We start from the raw sequence: 21,603 nt of genomic DNA on the forward strand, positions 1-21,603 counted from the left end.
TAATATTTCATACGTGAGTTTGGCCCCACGATGACCAGATGTGGGAGCATCATGGGCATGTTGAAGCATTAGACCTCTGAACTTGGTGGGTACTACCCACTGCTGGATGCCAGTTTTGGAGGTTCTAATTAACAAACCCTCCTGTAACTTGAATTGTGATTTAGATTTTATTAAGATTCTCAGATCTTCTTTGCCAATACAATGATCTTTTGAGATGGGGTTGCTTTCAGGATCTTCTATGTGTTTATAGAAGATGCCTACAATGGGGTCTTCTTTTTGACTAGTGATCAGATCCTCACTAGGAGAATCCTGACTCCATTGTACCAAGTTAGGCTCACTCTGTTGTTTTGCCTGGTTTCTGGTAATGGCTTCTACCTGAATTGCACCCATTAAATGGTCAATATTAAGGAGTTCTCCAGTTATGGCTCCTTGTTTGGCTAATGAGTCCGCAAGGTCATTGCCTTCCTTATCAGGACCTAGAACTCTGGAATGACCCTTGGTCTTTTTCCAGTGTATGGTTAAATAGTTGTATACCACCAGATTATCAATCTCGCAGAACAACTTGCCATGCTTGACTGGTTTGTTATTGCTTTTCTGCATGCCATTTCTTTTCCAAGTTGGCAGGTATTCAACAAAACTGTCACGCACATAATTTGAGTCAGTTATGATCACAAATTCATGAATACCATGTTCAATAGCCATTTCAATGGTTTTGAAAACAGCAGTTAGTTCAGCAACTTGACTGGATCTTGGTCCAATGTTGAAACCTACAGATATATTTGAGAATCCGTTTGCCCCAGTTATACCAATGCCAGCGACTAATCTGCGCTCATTATCAATAGTGGCATGGTAAGAACAACCATCAACATATACCCAAGGTAATGTTTGACAATGGTCCTCATTGTACATTTTATATGGGGAAAGCAATTGTTCTTCCAGAAAATCATCTTCTGATAATCCTTCCCCAGGATCTCTAGCAGTACAGTCGTGGAGCTCAGCAAGCCCTTGTGCGACTGGATTCTTTTTATTCTGCTTGTAGCGAATTTCTAAGGGCCAGCCTTGTAAGGAAAGAGTCCACGCTGTTATGCGGCTATTAGACAAATTCCCATCTTTTATTCTCTCACTTTGCAAATATAGCAAAGGCTGGTGGGCCGTTTCCACAATAATTTTCTCGCCCTGTATATAGCTGCGGAAATTTTGTAGAGCCCATACAGTAGATAAGAGGGCTTTTTCGCAATCGCTAAATTTTATTTCTACTGGGGATAGATTTTTGCTCGCATAAGCAATGGCTTTGTTCAAATTATCATGCTTTTGGTATAACACAGCACTCATGCTTATATCTGTGTAACCTGTCTCTAAGAAGAAAGGTTTGCCACCTTCAGGGTACGCTAAGCAAGGTGCTTGAGTGAGTTTTCTCTTCAGCTCTCTGATGGCTGTCTCTTGAGACTCACTCCAGTGCCATTTCACATCTTTCTTCAGAAGAAGCAGTAGTGGTTTAGCTAATTCCGCATAATTATCAATGAATTTGCGAGAATAATTTGTCATACCCAGGAATGATCTCAATTCCTTTAGGTTAGTTGGGTTTTTAGAATTCACTATAGCTTCCACCTTTTTCTTTTGGGGATTTAATCCTTCAGAGGTAACTTCATGTCCCAAGAAGTTTACACGAGTGCGGCACCATTGAGCTTTTTGCAGGGATAATTTGACACCTGCCCTTTTAAGTTGGCTGAGGACGTGTTTAAGCTCTGCGATGTGTTTTTCAAAGTCTGTGCTTTTGATTAAAACATCATCAACATAAGATAAGGTCCCCCTTTCCAGTGCATCAGGCATAGCCTTATGCATGAATACAGCAAATTCATGTCCAGAATTTATGTATCCAAAAGGAAGTCTTTGAAATGCATATTGGACCTTTTGGAAGGAGAATGCTAGCTTATATTGGTCCTCTTCATGTACCTTTATGGTCCAATATCCCTGTGCACAATCAATGGCAGTGAATATTTTGGATCCTTGCATTTGTGCTAGGCACTGGTCAATGTATGGTACAGGCCAGCCAGACATGTATACTCGTTTGTTTAGCTGTCTTAAGTCAGTACACAAACGCCATTGTCCATTGGGCTTAAGGACACCTAGAATAGGATTATTATAAGAGCTGTGCACCTGTCTGATAATACCTCTTTCTTCCAAATTCCTTATGATCTCTGCAAGAGAATCATATGAGGCTAAGGGAAGTCTGTATTGTTTGACAAATACAGGTGGCGCATTAGGATCTGTTTGTATTCTTGCAATGTGCAAGTCTGTAGTACCACAGTCATAAGAATCCTTAGCGAAAATATCCTTGTATTCCATTAGGAGTTCTCGCAGCTGTTGCCGTTCGTCATCGCTGGAACAGCCATTAGCTAAGGATATTTGCTCTTCGACTATTTGCTGAAATCCTGGAAAGATTTCAGGCTGTCCTATTTCATAGGCTTCTTCCAGTCTAGAGGTGAGATCCCCTTGGTTATAGTTTACATTGCTCCCATGACTCTGGGTATTGGGGTAATCTTGCTGTTTGATTGGTTGATCAAACACTAGAGAGGCTTCTTCAATTTTACAGATGCCTTCCTCTGAGCTGAAGGGATAAATAGACTGAATATTAAATAGACCCTCTGGCATAGATGTAAAGGATTGTTCTATTAATTGTTCTTCAGTTAAGTATCCTTCAGGTATTAGCCCAATTACATTATTCTGGAATCCAAAAGTGTAATAACTTGATTCCAGTGCATATCCTATGGTAGTTCCCTTGGATAAGGTTATATCCTGTGGGGTCATGTTATGCACAACAATATGTATTGGAACAGTTCCAATATTCACCATAGGAGTGTAGGTCACTGTGACACCTAGATTTTGTATTCTATGGGAGAGGCAAATCAGTGTTTCAGAAGTTTTTAATTTCTGACCTCTCTTTACCTGTAAGGGTAAAAGAAATTTATCAGCCCCAGCAGGAATTATAACATCGCTAGATACCTGCATATTCACAGCATATGGCAATTGCTGGTTTGATTTCAGGGCTGCATTTTCATCCTGAAATACTTCAGGGTCCCCCTTTAACCTGCTCCAAAGGCAAGAGTTAATCAAATCTATTTGTATGGCATATCTATGTAAGATATAATTGCCAATGTATATCTGATTATGGGGAGTATTTAAAACTAAAAACAGGTGCTTCACTGACTTATTACCAATAGAGATAGATAATAAGCACTTAGCAGTGATGTTATAGCTTTCAGACCTGTCATCTAGGCCGTTGACACAGTGGTCTTGGGGAGAAAGATATTTAATCACTTTGGGTTCAGCTATTTGCGCTAATAAACCTTCGCTTATATAGCTAGCTTCCTGTTTTAAGTTTATTTTAGCATACTTGGTTTTACCAAGGTCATGCACTTGTATAGGGATAAATAGATCCTCTTTAACTCTCTCAATCCCTGTGAGGTATTGAGTGTGGCCTCCCCCTTAGGGATTTTATGATCCCCCTTGTGGAGTGATATGGTTAATACATCGCTATCTAGGGAAATATTCGCTATCTTTCCAGGTGATATTTTAAAAGTATTACCATCAGAGCCACTAAAAGGAGTCTGATCATCTATTTGTAGAATAGTGATTTCAGGTGTAGAGTTATTCCTGAAATGAATCTCCACAGCATCTGGTTTCTCTTCCACCACGTGACAGCTGTGTCGGGTGCGAGATATACCAGATTTTTCATAATTGATAGGCCGTTTAACTTGCGACCAAATTACATTATTTATGCAATCAATTATGGTGCTTAATCGTTTCAGGAGATCACTACCAATAATTAAACGATCAGTTGGCAGATCCACTATAATGACAGGGTGTCTTATGACCCTGTTCCCCAATTTAAATTTTAACCAGGCAGTACCGTAGACTTTTAGGGAGTCACCCCCAACACCTATTAGAGAACCGTCAAATTCTCTTATTTTGGGTTTGTGGGGTGTTAGCTCATTTAGCTGTGTGTAGTACCTGTGGGATAAGATAGTTGCCTGTGACCCAGTGTCAATTAATCCCCTGATAGGGTTGGAGACTGAATCTTGCAGCTCAACTAGTACATAATATCTTCCTGCAGTTTCTATCATTTCACACATAAAATTTGCATTCTTGTACATCTGTGGGCTTCGCCACGTTTTACCTGGATCCGCTGTGTCATTCGATGCAGAGGAAATTTCATACCTACCTGTTTCCCCTATGACAAGGTCAGCTGGGTTCTTGTGTACTGCATCTGTGGAAATAATGTTAAGATAACACTGCAGAGGAAAAGTTTGGTTAATTTTTCCCGGCTGATGTCGCTCATTGTCACAGCTAATTTGTCTGTTTCCGGTCTGTGGGGAGATAACATGATTAGTATCATTGATATTTATTACTACATTTTGTATATCTCTCCCCTCCCCTTCAGGTGATACTGCAGTATTTATGACTGTGCCTGTGGTCCACTGCTGACCACTGGCTGTACCCCTAAAAAAGTATTGTTCGGTTGCTGAGCCGTAGATTTTTGACTCATATTAGCGATTTGTTCGCTCAACCGATTTAATTGGGTAAACAGCATATCTACCTGATTGCACAAGTTACCTCTACCCCTGGGCCTATCTCCTGGTGCCCCATTGTACTGATTCCTGGACCATTGGGTTCCCTCAGAATCAGGGCCGTTATTTCTATTCTGGCGTGGTTGCCCATGGGGTTCAGCTTGTTCAGCATTAGTACTTTGGGGAGCATTGTATACCTGGGGTGTCTGGTTACCCTGAGAATATCTTCGCCGTCTATTGTATCTACCCTTGCGCGGATACCAATTATTTGGTGGGTATTCTCTTTGTGAGTAATTATTCACCTGGTTATGTCCCCCACTTTGGTTATAGTCTCCCTGCGCCTCAACCTGTGTAGGGGGAGGGGCGGAATTAAACTTCTGTGGAGATGGCCTGTTTTGACTGGCCACCTCTGCATAAGTTTTGTTTTTAGACTCCAAATTGAGGGGTTTAGGTGACACCCTAGTTTCTGCTACAATTTTGGGTTTTGATTCCTTTTTAACCCCCTGCTCACTGGACTGCTGAATAGAGTATAATTTTGTACTCTCTTTGATCAGCCATTCCAATGAGCAGTCCTCATCAAAATCTCTAGCTAAGTTAATTTTGATGGGTGTAGGCAGGGCTTCAAAAAATAAATTTACAAATTCTGAGCCATCAAATCTGGGATTATCTTCAGCCATACTGTACGCATTTTTCAATACAGAAAGGAATTCGATTGGACTCTGATTCGCACGACACTTTAAACCATATACCGCTATTTTCGCGGCAGTTTTAGGGCGATATTGCCCGAATTCTTTTCTGCATTGTTGTTTTACCCCATTCCAGGAATGAATATTCATATCCTTTAGTGAAGCAAAGAATTTGTGATGCTTACTGTCAAATACCCAAGGCAGAAATTCAATTTTCAATTTCTCACTTGTAACATTCATTATAGCTAACGCATTTTCAAAAGCCTGTAAATGATCAATTACAGATGTTGTTCCCTTATTGGAGAATATAGGTACTGCGCGTTGTACGAAGGTGATTATTTTATGGGAATCATAGACTTTATCAGACTTATTTTGGGATTCTCTGTTAGAGTTTCCCTCCCCCGCATCAGCTGCGCTACAGCTGTCCTCTGGATTTACATCCTGAGGGGATTGTCTATTTGGGAAATCTATTTCTGACCCGTTAGGGGTCATTTGTCTATGTTGTTCTATATATTTTCGTACCTCTTCCCTGACGCGTTCGCTAAAGGAGTTAGCATTATCTGTATTATTCTCATTGCTAATATAGGGGTTTTCATTATGGCGATATGACCTTTTTAAATCGCTTAATTCTCTCTGGCTTTGCGCAAGCTGTTTATTTAAATCTTGTATCTGTGCGATTAAGTCTGTATTATGCTTATCTAAGGCTGTTAGGTTTTGGGCAAATTCATCCATTTTATTTTTGGCTATTTTTAAACCCTCTTCGCGTCTGCGCGAGGAACGAATACTATTTTCTAGCTCCTGTATTTGCAATCGTTTGTCTGTGACACAAAAAGACATTTCGTCAATTATGCATATTAAAAGGGGCCAGGATTTTAGTATTAGTTTGTCTCGCTTTATGGGAGCTTTGCATTGATTAATCATTAATAATTCCTGGAAGAATTCATTCTCTTCATTCCACATATTATTATTAACGGTAATATTTTTAGCCCTAGTTTCAAGCGTATCCATAAAATCATTTAATTCACCCGCAACTTAAGGTAACTTAAGATATCTTTCTTAAGGACCTGACCTTTAGTAATAGGTATGGTTATGGGACCAATTTCATTGCTATGTATAGAATTAAATGAGTCACTTCTGGCTACAGACATTATTATATTGGTTTAGTACTTAGTTAAACTAAAACGCTAATACAATTTTTGCCAATAAAAAGAGAGAAGGAAAAATGTTATATTTCAAAAAAAAAAAAAAATATTATTAATTTTGAAATATGAAAAATTAATATTTCGAAATATGAAAAATTAATATTTTTGATTAACTTTGAAAATATGAAAAATCAATATTTTTGATTAATTTTGAAATATGAAAAATTAATATTTTTATTAATTTTTCAAAATTAATCTTTAATAATATTTCAAGATATTAATGTCAATCTCGAAATATGAAAATTAATATTTCAACTTTTCAAAAAAAAATTATATCTTCAAAATATTAATATTGAAATATGAATTTTTTATTTTTTTTTCTCTTTTATAATAATTTCTATTTACTTACAAATATATTATATCAATTATGATGGATATTATTAAATCTCAGAAAAGTGCCTCCAATTATTATGTCAGTATATTTATGAAAATCTTAGTAGTGCTATCCAAATAATATATAAGTTTATGGCAGGGTTATAAACGCAATCTTAAAATAATTTTCCTTAAAAATTGAAACCCTAATCAACCATGCATCTACTAGACCATACAATTAATATAAATATCTGAATTCTTTTATTTACTTAATATCCATAAACATATTGAAGTATATTCGCAATAAAAGGAAATGAAACAAAATGTATATGCGTTAAAACCAACTCTTAAGATATGCTATCCTTCTTACAAAACCCAGAAAGATATACCTTCACAATTCAGCCTTTTATTTATTTAACACAATGGGACTAAAAACCTTTAACATCCAAGCAATACAATTCTAAACAGGGTTTATAAAACAATAGGATAATATATATATTCTGCTATTTAACTGCAATTTATCCTAATATAAAATTAACTGACAATATCAGAACTTGCATAGATGAGTTACTTGGTCAATCAGATACAGATTTAAACAATATATATATATATATATATATATATAGGCTGTGAAATGCTAACTAAAACACACTGTTTCTTTAAATCTATTAAATACAAATTGACTATGCATATAACTTATCTTATAATAAAACTTTTATATACATCACCAAATAACAGCAATCCAGTTCCCAGTTTTTGCAACGGATCCAATTTCACACCTCATATAAAATAAGTGTAATTGCAATGGAATAGGAGAAATATGGCCCACTTTGTTTTTGTAGTTTGACTGTGTCCCACGCAAAACAGTTTCAGTCAGTTACCAAAACTTTTCAGACCAGTCTGTCTCTTTCCTTCTGCATCAACTTATTAGTTTAATCATTGGTGTGAAATATGGGTGGCCCTTCGAAACCTTGTCCCTCTATTGGATAATCTGAATATCCCATTTCCAACAGCCAAAAAGCTTTCTGGCTGTAGTTCTCTCATGGCAACACTGGGTGGCATCATTACAAACATACATAGCAACATTTGAATCAACTTAAATCAGTATTTCTATCAAATGGTTATTCATTTTATCATAATTTATTGCAACAACTATTCACAATATTTGTTTTGGATAAGTTATATCTTAATGAATTTTCTGATTATTCTGATACCAAATATGTTATATTATTAACATTTTATTATATTAAGGCAATTTAATACTGTTAATTATTAGCTTAAAATGCATTACAATTTTATCGGTATCCTGGCATTTATATGTGAATAATAGCTTATTTTTAATTCAGTATTGTACTGTATTCCAAGTGAATCCTGTCTATGTAGATCTGAAATAAAAATAAATGTTAATAATCACTTCTCTTCAGGTCCATAAACATCTATTCATGTTCTTAAACACACAGAGGCTAAGTAAGATCTTTTATGTTTTCAAAACATATATATATATATATATATATATATATATATATATATATATATATATATATATATATATATATATATATATATATATATATATATATATATATATGCACTTCAAATAAGGGATTACCAAAATGGTCATTCAATCTATACTAATTCTGAATTTATTTCCTATATAAATATCCCCTGCAGCAATCATCCACCTAATACAATGTGCTTAATTTTAATATATATATATATCATGAATCATTCCAAACATACATGGAAAACTGGCATTGTTCCCCTTGCAAAATGTATTTAATTTTATTTGTGTCACCTTCCCCCAAGATGGGGTTTTTGCAGTACGTCTTCAAATAGAGATTCAGTGAGATAGAACTGTTGTATCACACGTGTCAAATTCCAAAGGGGTCCTTGAACACATTCTTTTCTCACCTCACCAAATGTTCTGAAGTTATAAAAATCTGCATATATAGTCAAATGAATAGGGTCACTGAGCTATTTCCTTTAGAAAAGAAATGTTTGTGTGTTTTACACTACAGGGGTCGTGCTTCAAAAAGGCTCTACTGATCGTCAATCCTGATAGACGTGTATTAGAAGCTGTGTTCAACAAACTCATGTTCAATTAATCCTGAGGTCTCATCTAACATATACAGTGTATAAAATATACATATATATATATATATATATATATATATGCACACATATGTAATATTCATCATAATATTCATATACTCTGACAGGTACGATCGCAATGCTGTACCCAAACCCTGATAGTGGGACAGAAGGTCCTCGCCCTGAAGCCTGTCAAAACAGACAAGGTACAGGCCTCTTGGCAAGGACCCTACCGGGTTGTGGAACAACTGGACAACACCACATACCTGGTAGCGAAGTGTTCAGATGAAAGGATCCGTCGGACCTTTCATGTGAACATGTTGAAGGCATACATAGAAAGACCCAGAGATGTGGCCGCTATCTGTGTGCCGGCAGTGGAGGACTCTGAAAGTCTTCCAATGCCGGAGCTGCCCGGACCTACTGACGCCACCCAGGGGGTGGATGACATATCCCTAGACGACAGGTTAGAGCCCGGACAGAAAAGGCAGGTTCGGCGACTCCTAGAACAGAGAAGTGACATGTTCTCTACTGTCCCTGGGTTTACCACCACAGCCATCCACTGGGTGGAGACCCCAGGACAGACCCCCCTGTGACAGGCTGCCTACAGGGTCCCAGAGGCTGTCAGGGAAAGTATGCACCGGGAGCTCCTGGAAATGTTGGACCTCGGTGTCATTGAGCCATCCAAAAGTCCCTGGGCCTCCCTGGTAGTGTTAGTGCCCAAGAAGGACAGAACTACCCGGTTCTGTGTTGACTACCATAGACTCAATGACAGAACCACCACTGACGCCTATCCCATGCCCCGAGTAGATGACCTGTTAGATCGAATCACCCGGGGCCACTTCCTGACCACCCTTGACCTATGCAAGGGTTATTGGCAAATTCCCCTCGACCCTGAGTCCATCCCCAAGTCTGCCTTCATCACTCCCTTCGGCTTATACCAGTTTAAGGTCATGCCGCTTGGAATGAAGAACGCCCCAGCCACTTTCCAAAGAATGGTAGACCGCCTATTAGATGGCCTCCAGGACTATGTCTGTGCATACCTGGATGACATTGCTATCTATAGTGAGACCTGGGAGGACCATCTGGTACACCTAGGTGTCATCTTAGATCGTCTTTGAGCCACCAGACTAACCTTGAAGCCAGATAAGTGTACCATTGGGCGCTCGGAGGTTCAATACTTGGGCCACCGAGTCGGCTGCAGTAAGCAGCGACCCGAACCGGCCAAAGTCGAGGCAGTGGCTAACTGGCCCACCCCAGGACCAAAACCCAAGTCCTTGCCTTTCTAGGTACTGCAGGCTACTACCGGAGGTTAGTCCCCAATTACAGCACCCTCGCCAAACCCCTGACTGACCTGACCCGTAAACGACTTCCCTGACAGGTCCTGTGGTCCCCCGAGTGTGAACAAGCCTTCCAGAATCTTAAGTCTGACTTAATCTCTGCTCCAGTACTGGCCGCTCCTAACCCAGCCAAACGCTTTTCTGTCCACACAGATGCCTCCATGTTTGGGTTGGGGGCCATACTAAGTCAGGCAGACGAGGAAGGAAAGGACCACCTTGTTGCCTACCTCAGTCAAAAACTGCTACCCGGGGAAGTAGGCTACACGGCGGTCGAGAAAGAGTGTCTGGCGCTGGTATGGGCTTTGAAGAAGTTGCAGCCCTACCTAGATGGAAGACCCTTCACCGTCCTCACTGACCATAATCCCCTTGTATGGCTCAACTGAGTTCCCAGGGACAATCGGAGACTGTTAAAGTGGAGCCTAGCCCTGCAGCCATTTAACTTTGACATACAGTACCGACCGGGAAAAAGAAATGGGAATGCTGACGGACTTTCCCGGCAGACTGAAGTGGCATAAATTCCTTGGACATCCCCAGGCCAACCCGTATGTGGATCTAGCCAGGCCTGCCGAACTGGAGGGGGGGGGGGAGATGTCACGGATACCAGGCTGCAAAGGTTAAACCCCCACCCCTCTATAACCTCACCCCTGTTGTTATCTAGTATAGGTGTGAAGTGTCTTTATGTTATTGTGCGAGTCATCCATTGTCCTTTTGTAAGTCAGGATGTGATTAGAATCTTGTTTAACTAACCATTGTCTGATGTTTGTCTCATTGTATAATATTTGTTTCTATTTGTGTAGTAACTACCCCCATTTGTTGTGTGAGTCATCCATTGTCTTTTTGTAAGTCAGGATGTGATTAGAATCTTGTTTAACTACTCATTGTCTGATGTATGTCTCATTGTATAATATTTGTTTCTATTTGTGTAGTAACTACCCCCATTTGTTGGAAATGTATAAAAGCTGTGTTTTCTGTGCAATAAAGCAGTTCTTATTTCACCTGAATGCTAGTCTGTCTAGTCATTTAGGTGGGCTCCTGCTAGAATCACTTTCCTGGGCTACATAGAAATCACTTTCCTGGGCTACATAGCAGCCTGTTCCAGGCAGAGGAAGGACACTCTGGCAGAGCTACCTAGTCTGGGTAACTGTAGTCTGCCACAGGGTGGGACCCTGAGTACTGGTGCTGTCGGGCATCAGGGGTGGCTACAGGCTGTGGTCACTTGCCAGCTACATAGAGAGGGAGGAAGCAGGACCCGTTTGTCGGAGCTACCCAGTCGGGGTAGCCGGGGTATCCGTCATACAGGTATATTCTTGGGGCAGGTGATTACCATTACAAATCACTGGAAAAAGAAAGGGCATGTGACCCCTCATTTAAAATAGGTCTCATAGAACTCAAATTAAATCAAAGGGGATATATTAGTTCTGTAGTAGCCCACCACCATTATTAGAAATCACTTAATTTGTAGTTAAGCAGGTGATCCCAATTTGTAATGGTGATCAGCTGCATCCTAGGGTGAAAAGTGACTTATTTTAAAGCAGGCAATCTGCACTTGTTCCTCCAGCACAAACTGGGGGGTTTCCTTCCCCAGCTGCAGTGTGTGGGTCCCCAAGATCCAGGTTACAAGGCGGATCCCCCAGGACGAGGACATATGGATGCACATGCAAGGTGTTAAATACTATTCTTTAATATAGACCTTTAAAAAAACATGGCAAATTGCACTGTGTATTTAAGCTATAGGGGCCGATTTATCAGGCTGTGAATGCAGCTGTTTTTGCGCAAGCCTTCAGGTACGCTGGAAACATAGGTTAATAAGCAGTGGACAGCAATCATCCCAATCCGATACAATCAGGATGATTGACACCTCCTGCTAGCGGCCAATTGGCCACAAATGTGCAGGAGGCGGCATTGCACAAGCATTTCACAAGAGAGGTGTCATGGAGAATGTCTGCTTTGTGAATCTTTCTATGTGTCAATGTGGTGGAATTTTGAGGCTGCTTAGCTAGCCTTGATAGCTGCATATGTCACTAAGGCAGAGCTTTCCAAACTTTTCATGTTGGTGACACACTTTTTAGACCTACATTATTTTGCGACACAGTAATTCAGTTGTACTAGCAAACAGAAGGTTAAACTAACTTGTTTAAAGAGATATGGACACATACATAAATGATAGAATAATGAAATGTACAAGAATTAAAAAAAAAAGTTTAACACCAATAGCTACTTACTATTTTAATGGGATGTATGAGGTTGATGGGATGAACACAGTTTCGGAAAATTTGGTGAAATATTAGATAAAGTCACTTGCATTTCATCATCAAGTATTTTTAAGATTCCACTTTTAAGCTTCCACTTCCTATCCATATATCGCCCTCAGTCGCCCTCAGAGCTCTGCGAGTCCGACTGACTACTGCCTGCGCTGCAAACACACTGCTGTCCCACTCACTGACTACACATGCAATCATGAACCGATTGAGGAGACTACACATGCAGTCAGGAGCCATAGCCGCCAATGGTAATAGTTTCAGTTCCCACTAAGTTGCGCCAATAGGTTAAGATGATCCGTGACCCACTAGGTATTATTCACGTGTCAACCATGGGATATGCGTAGCAGGCAGGAGGAAAGTCAAAAAACTTTTAAATTAATTTTTTTTTTTGCTGAAGCTGGGACATACCTACACACTGCTGCAGACACATTAATGTGTCACGACACACAGTTTGGAAAGCACTGCACTAAGGGGTGTAACCTTCATTTCTGTATGTGAATATGAGACACATACATATAGAATAATGCATAATAAAATAGCGATTTCAAAAGTATGTTGTAAAATCCTAATGGAAATACTTAAACACTTGTATTAATAGAACACTTCAAAATGTGTATCAAAAACTAATCATTTACATTTAGCTATAACAAAAACAACTTTTGTGGGGAATAAAATAGTATGTAATGTAAATGGTAAAATTTGTATTTAGCATGTAATTTCCAAAAACAATGTTTAAATCATAAACCAAGAGCTCATATGTTTCTATTGTTAAATAAAAAGGCTTGCAGCATTAGCAAGTGGGCTGAACAGGGGTGTTCCTTTGGACTATATGAAGTTTTCTCGCTGTTGTTTTCAGAACTCTCTAAGGGCAAGATTATAAGTCAAGCGGCAAATCAGTTGCGAAAACACTGTGCGCATTATGGCTTTTTCGCATTTGGGGATGCATAGCTTTTACAAGTTGCAAAACAACTTATTTTGCATGTGTTAAGCCGTGTAATGCAAACAGTGAAATCGCATGCGCTCTCACGTAATCCCCATAGAAGTTAATGGAGAAGACAAATAGAAAAAAAAACACACAAAACCCCTAATATGTTGCGCAAAGCCCATCACACATTCTCCTCGAAAAGTGTACATGAAAATGAGAATATTTCATATTGTGAAAATGTTTTTGCAACCAAATATGTTCTATTTATTTCTAAATAAATATTTCTCTATATATGTGATGATTTTTGGACTGATATATCTATTTATCGCGAGATATGTATATGAATATATATATATATATGTCCATATATCTTGAGATCTATATGCGAATATCTCTTTGAAAATCCATCTGAGATATTGATAATTTGTGAATAAGATTGTAATGTAAAATATTTTCATTATCTCCATAGTTAAACATATCTGTATACATATAAATCCATGTTTCTCAATGTATGTGTATATATGCCATTGTAAAATCCCTGCGTCTGCTTTTTTTTTCTAACACCTGAGAACTTTAAACCCTTATAACTTTTGTGTGCTATATTTTTTTTAATATAATTTTTATTATACAGTGTTAATATGAGTGTAAGTGTACTTTGTAATGTATTTTTGAAGTGTTTTGTGAAACTTTTATGTTGCGCAAAACTGTTAACTGCAGCTCTTCGAGCGCAGAAAGAATTGTTGCTTAAAAGGCGAATGCGCACAGACAATCGAGATTTTTCAAGACTTGTAATACCTGTGCAATAGAAATTGACCACATCACGTGCGGAAAACTCATAACACGATACTTATAATCTTGCCCTAAGAATGTTATGTCTATTATTAGTAGCTGGGAGGGCCTAGAAGTAAAATAGGCTAAAGCGTACACAATTAGTAAAATATATAAAATTAATAAACTTTACAACATCTATAAATAATTTATTTACAAATCTACTAACAAATATTAATAGTAATGAAGCATAGAATTATATATGGACCGGTTCCATAAAGTTAAGTTAGTGTATGAGCATAAAAAAAACAACTAAAAATTAAAAATAAAATCAAAATGGTGTCCAGGTGTATGTCCAGATAAGCGACTCAAGTCTTAATAAAGGCCCCAATAAGGGCTGAAATGCGTTGGCGAGGTGCTGTTTGCTCAAGTTTTATCCAAGTATTTTCTTTGATATCCGGTAAGCCTTTAGATTGGGGGCTTTTTTGTATTTATCCACAGTTTTGCACTGTGTTAACTTTTTTCTTGTAGGTTTCACTTTGGATTTATTTGACTGATATACAAGGATTTATCTCCAAGAGGAGGATTTATACATTTTTAAGACGGATAATTACATTTTCATTGGAGGATTACTATACATGTTTTTTTGGACTCACTATTTAACAAACTACCACATTTTTAAAATATTTTTTCTACATTACATTTGGGAGATATATTCTCCTTTTCTAAGATATTTGCTTATCTAGACATACACCTGGACACCATTTTGATTTTATTTTTTAGTATTTTTTATGTGCATACAATCCCCTTTATAGAACCAGTCCATTTATAATTCTATGCTTCATATGTTATCTGTTATTACTATTACTATTTGCTAGTGCATGTTAATAAATCCAATATTGATTTCATAAAATGTACTAATTTTATATATTTTATATATTTTACTTATTGTGTACACTTTAGCCTAATTTACTTCTAGACGCTCCCAGCTACTAAAATTAGCTCTGATTAATTCTGATTATGGGATTTTTTGGGAGCTTGTGTATGTAACTGTGCTATAGTTACATATTCACTTGACGACTACAAGTCTAGTTGTTTTGTGTTACTAAATATAAGCTGTATACAGAAAGCAGTGCAATTTTCTTTTTTGTTTCCTTTAACAGAAATGCTGAACAGGGAGCACCCGACATTGATAACATTCACTCTCGCCTGTGAGCAGTGACGTCATCAGTAGGGGTACAAGTGCCCCAGCATAAAGGTTGCCCCCATTTCGACTTCAATGTGGTAATCCTTCTCTTTCCCCCAGCACTCCTATAGCTACACAGGCAGCAGCCGTGCCCACCACAAGCCTGACCCTGCCCACAGTACACCTTGTTGCACCCTCCTTTTGTAGCCTCACCCCCTCCACATGTAATTTTTTATGAAGCAGCTGCCTTTGGGACTCTGCATTCTAGAACGTAATTTCTTCATATGGATTTTAACTCACAACTCATTGGGAGTTCTATGTTCAGCTCCTTTTCTTTGAGAATTTTATAAAGCCTGCCCATGTGAGGGTTGGCATAATATTTCTCACCATGATGACAAAATGTAGAGAATCGTGCCCTGAATCTTTGGAGATGGTTTCTATAAGTAAAGCTCTGGCTGCATTGAGTGATTCAAAATGGAGAATGGCCTCTTTTTACTGATTTTGGGCTCCATGTACTAAGAGGCGGGCGGACAGCTTCTTAACTCGCAAAGCTGTCCGCCCGCCTCCGCTACACACGGGCAGCGGATCTATTGATCCGCTTGCCCGTATGTATCATTACACACTCAGCGGAGTGTGTAATGCCCGCCCCTTCAGTCGCGCGACCAATCACGCGACTGAAGGGGCTGTCAATCACCGAGAGCGAGCGAGCTCTCAGTGATTCTGCTTCGCCACCTAAGAGGTGGCGTAGGGTGTAGGAAGCAGCGGTCTAATGACCGCTGCTTCTTACATTGCGGGAAGCAGGCTCGCATATGCGAACCTGCCCCGCAAAGGCTCCGGAGCAGCTTTCGCTGCTTCGTACATGGCGCCCTTTGCCTCTATTTTTCTACATATAACCCCAATCCATTTTGTCAAGTTTCATCATAATGATGTATCTTCACACAATCCATCTTCCTCACCTCCTATACCTCTCTAGTAACACAACAAGCTGAGCAATTTATATAATAAGAAGGACCATCAACACATTTGCACATTTACAACATACACATTCCATATGTATAATCTATATCACTCAACAGTCTAACTCCCAACTATATTTCCTCTCTCATCGTGAAATATTCCCCATCCCGTCCACTTCGATCAACCTCTGACCTACGTCTCTACACTCCTGTTATCTCTACATCCCACTCCCGCCTCCAAGACTTTGCACGTGCTGCTCCTGTCCTCTGGAACTCTCTACCCCGCTCCATAAGACTGTCTCCAACCTTGTATAGCTTCAGACGCTCCATGAAAACCCACCTATTCAGAGAGGCTTACCATCTCTCCTCCATCCCTCATCCAAACCAAACTAATACATGTACATGAACTGCATGACTCAATGCTGCAACTACAACCGATGTAACAAGCTACCCCAACCTTATGTCTCTACACCCTAAACCTATAGACTGTGAGCTCTCCGGAGCAGGGTCCTCTTCCTCCTGTACTAGATATTTTTTAGTTTTGTTATGTTTTGTATTTTATCACAAATCTTTGTCATTGTATACCCCTATCATTGTACCCAGCGCTACAGAATTTGGCGGCGCTATACAAATAAATGATAATAATAATAATTTCCTAAATTCGTAGAAAACTGTACTTTGTAAAATATGTATAGTTAACTAGAATTATTTACAGAAGAAAATATCTCAGTAATATATATGTCTCCCATAAAACTTTCATTTGGTTATAAATATGTTTGCAATTATTTTTTGTATAATTTTTTTTTCTAGATTAAAAATATAATTACATTGCTGGATCAACTGATAATGGGAGACGAAGATATTTTAAGTTAACATAATTTTCTTTATAACTATATTTAATTATCTAGTACTGCTGCAGCTATTCATATCTCTAAGATCTCTGTTACAGTGTATACATTTTTCAGTTCCTAATGTTGCTAGGATACTATTTAATTCAAGTCCCAAAGCCTGAAAGGGTTAAATTAGTATATCATGGCCACATTTGTTATATCATTGTTGGGTTTTGCTATATTGATCTCCATTTATATATTTATGTATATTACACAATCTTTTTGGAGATGGGTTTTGCTATATTAATCTCAATTTATATACAGTATTAATCTATATTGGATGATGTTTTTGAAGATTTATATATATACAGTATATTGTTACTCGTAATTTTATGATTGCTATTTGGTCTCAATAATTTTTCCTCAATCACCTCATGCTGCTGAAGGCAAGTAACTTTTTAGGAGGGGCAGCAATTTACCTAAAGAATAATAACCTGAGATTAGGGTAGTTATATGCAGTCAGTGCCTTATTAGATGCTTACCTCCTTGTTGCAAGCCAACTGCACTTTCATTTATTTTCTTATCATAAAAAAGGGTAGCACTGCTAAAAAAAATATGCTGAGCATAACATACCTAGTTCCTTACCGGCACAGGGTCAGCAAGACCCGGGCTCGGCGAACACCAAAGGTGCTGTGCTCCTTTTCGGCGTCCCACATGGAGAGACGCTGAGATCCATCTGAGTAATCTGCGGCTGCAGCTCTCTAGGCGCACACGGCCGTGTGCTGCTTAAATTTAAAGGGCCATCCACTGATTATAGGAACTCCCACCAGGAACACTCAGGTGTGGGAGTCCTTACCCTATAAAAACCCAAACAACCCTTCATTCTGTACTGAGTTTTTGCCCAATACAAAGCATTCTTCTCTGGCTCCTGTGTATGCTTACCTTGCTCCTGAGACCAAGCATACTTGTCTTAATACCTGTGAATGCTCACCTTGCTCCTGAGACCAAGCATACTTGCCTTGATACCTGTGAATGCTCACCTTGCTCCTGAGACCAAGCATACTTGCCTTGATACCTGTGTAAGCTCACCTTGCTCCTGAGACCCAGCATACTTGCCTTGATACCTGTGTGTGCTCATCTTGCTCCTGAGACCCAGCATACTTACCTTGATAACTGTGTATGCTCACCTTGCTCCTGAGACCAAGCATACTTGCCTTGATACCTGTGTAAGCTCATCTTGCTCCTGAGACCAACATATTTGCCTTGATACCTGTGTAAGCTCACCTTGCTCTTGAGACCAAGCATTCTTACCTTGATACCTGTGTATGCTCGCCTTGCTCCTGAGACCCAGCATACTTGCCTTGATACCTGTATATGCTCATCTTGCTCCTGAGACCAACATACTTGCCTTGATAACTGTGTATGCTCCCCTTGCTCCTGAGACCAAGCATACTTGTCTTGATATAGTTTAGAAAAAGCAATGGCACCACTCTTATTATGTATGAGGGAACACTATAATTGAATATAAATAAGCAATCTTATTTATTATATATAGAGTGTAGAGGTGCTAAGTATCAATATTAAAACAAGTATAGGAGAATAATTCCAGCATAGAGACTGGACAGAATACTTGTAAAAAGCACTCTTCTCTCTAGTGTGGGGATTTTGTACATATAGAATTTAAAATGTATAAACTTTGTTAGTTATAATTAAAAAGGGTAACACATATTAAAAACACTTGCAGCAAATTCAGTGCTGTATCTGACTGAAATACTCAAATATGACACGTAAATATGAATGGTTGTCCTGGGTTAATATGTTCTGCCCATGGACAATTGCATGGTCATGTAGGGGGCTAAAGCTGACTAGAATCCAAAATATAGAAAATATATGTTCTGGTACACTGGTGGTGATCACTCAGGTAAGATAATGGACAAATAAATGAGTAACTGGCCCAACCATGCAAAGCCAGACTGTAATATGACATTCAGCTCCAATGTCCCATATGTAGGAACAGGTATTATATGTTAATGTGTTAGTATCAAATTATATATATATATTTATCTCGTATATGCGCCCCTGTCTGCCGCAGCTTGATAAATCTAGTTCTTAGTTGCAGGAAGCCCAAGCAGTTTCAGCTGTTAAGTTACAGCTGAGAGTTCCTGAGCTCCAGGTATCTGCCCGCATATGAAACCCGAGCACGATCGGTGCCCATGTTCCATATGAAGGCAGATTCCAGATCGTTAGACTGTGTGTGTCACCGTCTATAACGATCATCTGCTGGTGCCGGCAGAAGGAGTGGGAGGGAATCCGGGAGGCTGGTGGGCAGTCCAGCAGCATAGGGGGAGGGAGGGCGAGGTCCCTACACTACAGAAAATAAAAAATAAAGGTAGAGGGAGAGAAGGGGCCCTACGTTACAAGAAAAAGGTGGGTTGGGGAAGTGGGGGGGTCCCTAACTAATGATCATGGAAGGGGGGAGGAGGGGGGACCACTACACTACAAAAAATAAATAAAAATAATGGCAACTGCAAATATAGAAGCACTATTGATTTACCATAAGCTGTGTTAACACTCAACAGTGCTAAAATTCTTGAGGTAGAATTGTAATTTCACACCTTGTGTTTAACCCTTTACCGTCATTAGGACATTCCATGCTGCCCTAACTGTGCTAGGCTTTAGCGATGTTAGGACGGCATGGAGTGGCCTAGAATTTTGGCTGTACTGAAGCCATAGAAGCTTCCTAAATAGGATTGTGAGCTGGAGGGCCTGCAACTCTTTGTGCACAACGGAAATAGCATGCGTATTAGGAGTTGGAAGTAAACGTGTTCGCTTGAGTGCAATCAAATTTAATGCGCATAGGGTTAGCACAACTTCAGAGCTCTGGTTCACTGTTATGCAAGTCAAAGACCGGGATAAAACCATCAAAAATACATGTAAAAGTACAGTTACACTCATAATAACACTGTCTAATAAAAATGAATAAAAAAATATAATTGCATTAAAAAGTTATAAAGGCTCAAAGATATCAGGTCTTAGGTGTTATAAAAAAAGGCTGCAAAGGGCTTTAACATAGAGATACATAGATACACATGTCTAATATGTATATATGTACTGTATATGTAAATATATATATATATATATATATATATATATATATATATATATATATATATATATTACTGTGCAAAAGTTTTAAGCCACCATTAGAATTTTCTTTCAGCAAAGTTTTAATGACCATCCATATTTATTTTCCAAGGAATCAAGATACAAACAGAAAATATAGGAAATATGTCCACAACATAAAAAAACACAAATTTCAGAACAAAATGGCTTCTTCAGGCAAAAGTCAGTATTTAGTGAGACCTCCCTTAGCACTAAGCACATCTTGAATGCTTTTGGGGAGACTGTCCTGAAGTTTTCTGAAGTAATCTTCTGGTATATTATACCAGGCTTCTTCCAGCACTTCCCAGAGTTCTTCTTTAGATTTAGGTTGTCTTTTATTTATTTATTTGTCCAGGTGATCCCATACCGCCTCTATAATATTCAGGTCTGGACTCTGGAAGCCAGTCCATGACTGTCAGTGTTGTATCAGCTTTTTTCTTTCCAAATTTGATTTCACCGCATTAGCAGTGTGCTTGGGATCGTTGTTGTGATGATAAATAAAACCATTCCCAATCAGGCGCTTTCCAGAAGGAATAGCATGATGAATTAAAACATGTCTGTACTTTTCAGCATACATGATCCCATAAATTCAGACAATATCGACAAAACCACTGGCAAAAAGGCAGCCCCAAACCAGGACAGACCCTCCACCATGATTCACTGAAGGCCACAAAGGTAAAAAAAATATAGGAGCTATCTATACTCACTTTACAGGTGTGATATTGCTACTTAACAATAAGGGACCGTCCAAAAAGTCAAATGTAAGAAACAAAGAAAAGTGCGCTTATAAGCAATCACACCCAGCAATATGTCACAAATATGTTTACTAATGATTATATAAAAGATACATCAAGCTTAAAAAGCTTATATATAATAACCACCGGTGGTTCATATAATTGAAAAAAGAGTCCAAAAAAGGATCCTGACCGAGTATATGATAGACAACTATCTCTCCTGTGGTTGGAATGGTGACAAACAATCGCAAAGTTGCATTTGGATTTTCCCAGCAAGTTGTGGATTTTACTACAGTTTTAACTGCTTTGACCGATTTATATGCTAGCTAACATTTTTTGGACTATTTTTTTCAATTATATGATAAGCTTTATGTATCTTTTATATAATCATTAGTAAACATATTTGTGACATATTGGTGGGTGTGTTTGCTTATAAGTGCACTTTTCTTTGTTTCTTACATATCACTGAAGTCCGCAAGCACTTATTCTTACATCTCTCTCCAACACTTCTTCTCATATATTGTCGACGATTGGACCCAAAAATTTTGAACTTGGATTTGTCACTCCATAATACACTTTTCCACT

Source organism: Bombina bombina, chromosome 6 (genome assembly GCF_027579735.1).
Source record: "Bombina bombina isolate aBomBom1 chromosome 6, aBomBom1.pri, whole genome shotgun sequence".
NCBI classification, from domain to species: domain Eukaryota; kingdom Metazoa; phylum Chordata; class Amphibia; order Anura; family Bombinatoridae; genus Bombina; species Bombina bombina.